Source organism: Montipora capricornis, chromosome 6 (genome assembly GCF_036669925.1).
Source record: "Montipora capricornis isolate CH-2021 chromosome 6, ASM3666992v2, whole genome shotgun sequence".
Classification (NCBI taxonomy): Eukaryota; Metazoa; Cnidaria; class Anthozoa; order Scleractinia; family Acroporidae; genus Montipora; species Montipora capricornis.
In genome coordinates, this window is record NC_090888.1 from 3314632 (window position 1) to 3320639 (window position 6008).

The following is a 6008-nucleotide window of genomic DNA, read 5'->3' on the forward strand; positions in this document are numbered from 1 at the left end:
CCAACTTGTTAAAGACAGGTGGATTGCAAGTACATGAAAAAATTTGTAATTTATTTATCAATTAATTTTTCTGACATTGTTACATGCAAACCGGGGGCATAATTTTATTACTGCATATCGTTTTTTTCTGAAGGCATTTCTGGAACTTGAACAAGGTCAATTCCTTAAGTACATCATAAAGTAAAATATTTCTTACAATACAGGAATCCAGTACTCTAGTGTTGGATCTGCCACTAGCAGCCATTAGCAACCACTACCAATAGCTATACCGAACATTGCTACTAAGAATACTAAAGCTGCTAAACATGTTAGACCTTCACACCAAGAACAATGTTCCCTTAACTTCCAAAAAATGGGCCTATAATTGCACTAGAAGGCTGTTTACATGTACTTTGCTAATGCAATATTTGATCAACTCTTGAGGAGTACTTAACCATATCACAAATGCCATACAAACTTATTAGGCACTGCATGGTGTCTTGCCTTAGGGCAGAGAAAGTTTGCTCTGCTTTTTCCTCTATTCATCACAAAAGGTACCGGTAACACTGAAATTGATTTGACTTAAACTGATGAAAGCAAATGAAATAACGAGATTTTGTCACGTTTTAGTGCAACCAAATCTGCAGAACAAAACTTGGTGTCAAGTAATAATGATTTTTTGTACGTCAGTGACCAAGCTATATTCTTACTATGATGAATATGTACCTCACTATTATAAACACAGTCCCTTAATTCATATGATTTAGTCATTCTTAAAAGCCCTGCTTTAAACACACGTACAACTTCCTCCCTTGCTCTATGTAAAGAATTCTTAAGTATTCTCGGTTTTCACATGATGTCATGGACGTCATGTTGGAGCCCTTAAACAAAGAAACGGCAGCCATGTTGGAGCCCCGACCAAATCCTCCGGGAATTTAACTCTATTATTATGCAAAGGTTTTCTTTTGTTTCGTCGAAAAACATGGCTGTTGATCACGTGAGTGAAAACCAACAATAGTGGAATCCCACATTGAGCACTAAATTAAGTGACATATTGTTTCAGAAAGTTGAAAGCACCAAGATGTAATAGGTATATTTCAAGTCCGTAATGCAACCTGCTATTCCTAAAGACCAATTTAATATGATTCAAACAAACATGCTACCATGTAGATTGTCCAACTCATAGTTGTAATGGACCTTTGAATAATATTAATAATATTATTCAAAGGTCTTGTTCTCCAATGTAGCTTTCATACAATTAATCTTAATTTTTTACTTTTAATTCACAGTTTGCAAATTCTCGGTTTTCACATGACGTCACGACCGCCATGTTGGTGCCCCTAAACAAAGAAAAGGCGGCCATGTTGGTGCCCCAACCAAATCCTCCGGGAATTTAACTCTATTATTATGCAAACGCTTCCTTTTGTTTTCGTTGAAAAACATGGCTGTTGATCACGTGAGTGAAAACCAACAATAGTGGAATCCCACATTGAGCACTAAATTAAGTGACATATTGTTTCAGAAAGTTGAAAGCACCAAGATGTAATAGGTATATTTCAAGTCCGTAATGCAACCTGCTATTCCTAAAGACCAATTTAATATGATTCAAACAAACATGCTACCATGTAGATTGTCCAACTCATAGTTGTAATGGACCTTTGAATAATATTAATAATATTATTCAAAGGTCTTGTTCTCCAATGTAGCTTTCATACAATTAATCTTAATTTTTTACTTTTAATTCACAGTTTGCAAATTCTCGGTTTTCACATGACGTCACGACCGCCATGTTGGTGCCCCTAAACAAAGAAAAGGCGGCCATGTTGGTGCCCCAACCAAATCCTCCGGGAATTTAACTCTATTATTATGCAAACGCTTCCTTTTGTTTTCGTTGAAAAACATGGCTGTTGATCACGTGAGTGAAAACCAGCAATATGAAAAAAATATTCTTGTTATTTATCCTTGTTGATTTCTAATGAACAAGTAACACAATTTTCAAATGAATAGAAATTATACACTTCTGACCTCAATGCAAAGCAGCTATCACTTAAGTGGTAATGTAATGTCAAACATTATTAGTATCACCCAACTAGTGGACTAATGCAAATCCTGCATTTGCAAATCCTGCACTTTGATTGGCTAAGCTACTAGAGGACAATTATTAATAGTCTTTGATTAGCGAAAAGCGTGACACTTTCTTTCGTTTTATTCCCAAATAAATGTGTCTTTAACTTGGATTTGCTAACTTTATTATTTTTATTGCCTTTCTGTCCAACTAGTTGGGTGATACTAAAACAATTAGACCCTTCGTCCTCAAGGGCCATGGGTCAATAGGTCATTCCTTGACCCGTAGCCCTCGCGGGATACGGCTCTAATTGTTAAGTAGTGCCAAGTGAAACATGATCTTACCCTTTTTTGGAGTAAAACAGATACAGCAGCTGCTGTTTTAAAGTTTACCAATAATACTAATAGTGATAATAATGTTAATAATAATAATAATAATAATAATAATAATAATAATAATAGTTTTTCTTATTATTATTATCATCATCATCATCATTATTTATCATCATCATCATTATCATCATTATCATCATATGCCACGTAGCCAACTTAAGGCAAAGTCTGTGTCAATCTGAGAGTACCCAGACAACAATTAATAATGCAAGTATTGGCCTCACAATGGTCATTGCAATTTGGAACATTTAAACAGGCATTATATACCTAAACACTCTTAGCAATTCACCTAAAGGCCATCCAATTCCGCGTGAAAGATCAGACCAATCACATTGCTAAGTCATGTACAGTAACTGTTATATAATGCTTGAAAATTCAATAAAATCTTTCCCAACATGAATGCTCACCTTAAAAATTCAAAACAAGTCCAAAACATAATTGATAGGTGACAAGAAAAATCTTTCATAATTTACTGGTATATGTGACAACATACTGTGGATGAATCCTGCATATATGTAACTTAATTGAAATACAAGAGTGCATACATTTGGATTTTATGAATGACTGAAATAAAATTGTGCTCAAGCACAGCATATGAAATGTAGTCATGAAAATTCACAAAAGAACCTAATTGACCTAAGAAAAAATAAATACTTAAGTAAAATGATACTAGAAGTTTAGAACTTTACTTACATGTACAGTACTTAATTCCTTTGAACAAAGTAACCACACTACCAGGATATCACCTTGATTACCTTAACCACTTCACTGACAAGGCATACTGTCAAACATTCAAGAGATTATATTATGCACTGAAAATATAATCACAGGAGAGACAACCAAATGCACTTCAAAGGTGAAGCATAACATCAGGAGTCAAGGAACGCCACACTCTATTGGGTATGACAGTTCTTAATAAACAAGAAAAACAATGCAAGAATTTAAGTGAATCACAATGTACGTGTTGTACACATGTTAAATTATATGTTTACAATTCATCTGCATTATGATATCCCATAGTAAGCAATACATGTATGCCATTTCATCACTTGTCATTACTTCAAAATATGTACATGTACTCAATAAGGGGGCCCCCCCCCCCCCCAAAAAAAAAAAACAACACTTGAATTTGTATTTTATACATCAACCAATCTCATCACAAAATGTAGCTTCAAACAATGAAGCAAAATGCTGGTACTTTAATAACCATAGAAACAGTGTAAGCACCCTTGAAGTGGGTCTTCCTTGTACTTTAAGTGGAGAATATCCCCCCTTTAACAACGACATTACAGTCAAACTCTGCTGTTTTGTACTTTAATTCATTTATAGTCCCCACTGTTATGAAGTTGGGCCAAATTATTTTGGATAAATTTGCATTTTCAACCATTATTATCCACTATTTCCAGTTCCCTGCAATTCTGAACCCTTTGACTTCAACAAAGCATGGTTTCACTATATTTTCATACGTGTAACTAATAACCCTACAGCACAAGTGATAATCACTAATGTCAGCTAACAAATAGAGGCAAACAAATATTCAACAAAGATTTTATACATATTGCAAAATGCAATGTTTATTTTAAAAAAAGGGCATCAATAGTTTAAATTCCAAACAACAACTGACTGGACTGAAAACAGCGCTTTTAAATTATCTCATCTCTCTAGCTGTTCATACCCAAAGAAAGTATTACATAAATCGCCTACCTTGAGGCAACTGGTAAGGCTCAAGTTGCTCATACGAGGGGAAACTTTGGATATCTGACCACAAGACAAATTCCGAATCGCTGTCCATAACCAAATATTATAAAATAGCTTAACCTTTGATGGCATTCAAAGTACTATGAATGGACTGAGTTTGGAAGCCAATCCAAATAACACAATTCTGGAATTCAAATGCAGTCATTATGCTTACTATCAAAATTGTCATATTGCTTCCTAAATTTCTATCCTTCATGTAACCTGCAGGAAAAGTGATAGTTCATTTGCATTTTACCTTAATTGTCAATCTTCTGGTGAAAAGTAGCTTTATGGGATGCACACTGGACAAATATACATATTAATTTGCCCCCTGAGCATCCCATGTCTTTCAAAACAATAGAACTCCAAATGGTTCCCACATCTGCAAAAAGGACCATTGTAAAAATAGGATTTTTTGACCTAAAATTCCTGCTGAATTTCCTTTCATGTAGCCCTCATTATATTATGTAGTGTACCTTCCTGTATTAAAGAAGATGATTTCTGTATTTTGGCCATGATATTGTAGTTCCCACTCAAGGGAACATAATGTTGTGACACAAAACCCTACAACAAATAGCTGTTATAAATTATTTTCTTGTATTTTGTTACTAGAGGGTGATGTCCATTTAAGATTTGTTAGAATATTGTGTAGCTGATTCTGATCAACTGGCAGCATCACAGTCTCTCATAATTGACTATGAAATGTCTCAAATCCATTTTACCAAGTATATTGATCCATGAAAACATAAGATAGTCCTGAGGATTTGTTTTAAGTATGATGGCATAGCTGGGGATGGGTGATGACAAACAGAGCCAAAAATAAATGAAATTAAATTAAATTAGCTGTAAGAAAAAAATAATACAATACAGAAATATGATTACTTACTTAAGTTTGCCACAAGGAAATAGTTTTTCCTTACCTCTGTCAGAACCACCCTGCGAATCAGACGTCTGACATTGAGAATGTTATCCCCTTTGTACAGCATACCACTCAGTGCATGAAGACCAGATGACTTGTCAATACCATGGCTACGGTTAGCAAATCGACACCAATCCACAAATGCCAAACTGTGCTCCTTTCGTTGGACATTACCATTGCTGGAAACATGCACTCTTGCCTGAAAGAAAAAGTTGACACTTGCGAAGTATGGCATAGTTGTTTCTACTCCTTGATGATTCCTGTCTACACAGTATGAGAGAATGGTACTACCTCGGTCCGTTCTATTGAGTTTCGATGAAAAGGTGGTCCCATTGACATTGCATCTGGCATAGATGTCAATGCGTGGCTCAACCAAGACGAAGTCATCCCCGTACAATCTCCTGAAGTAAGTTTTGAGCTCCAACAGAAAAGAAATTTGAATGCGCTGGTTGACTCTCTTGGGAGGGAGCAAAGCAACAGGCCAGCCAGTGGAAGAAAATTCCTCCTTTTCAACAAAAGAAAATGGATCACCTGCTACAGCCTCCAAGGTATAGATGGCATTCATTTTGCCAGTAAAAAAATCTTCTGCTTCTCTTCCGAAATGTGCTGTTTGAAGGGACTCAGACACACATGAGTCAGATGAGGGAGTTTCCAGAAGAGGTTGTATGACTGGTGGAACATGTTCACTGATAGAGCCAGGGAGTACAGGCATTGGCGAGTGGGAAGCGCAAAGATGGAGAAAATAGTGGTTGAAAATCTGCTCTTCCACTGACTTTCCACTAGTCAAGGTGTCACTTAGCTCACCAATTCTTCTTTCATACGGGAAGCACCACCAAGCAGTTGGAGGACCCCAATTCTTATTTGGTCAGGTAGGTGAAGAACCCATATGATAGTTGATGCTGACAGAATACTCACC

General features: G+C 35.9%; 1 long non-coding RNA gene across 1 annotated transcript in view; it reads right to left on the reverse strand.

Moving 5' to 3' along the window:
- The window catches only part of LOC138051324 (uncharacterized), a 6769-nt gene extending 3259 nt beyond the window's left edge, over window positions 1-3510 (reverse strand). The window contains exon 1 of the long non-coding RNA XR_011132763.1: window positions 1-3510. This exon is cut by the window's left edge and continues 657 nt beyond it. This is a non-coding gene — a long non-coding RNA (uncharacterized lncRNA).
- Between the last annotated feature and the right edge of the window lie 2498 nt (window positions 3511-6008).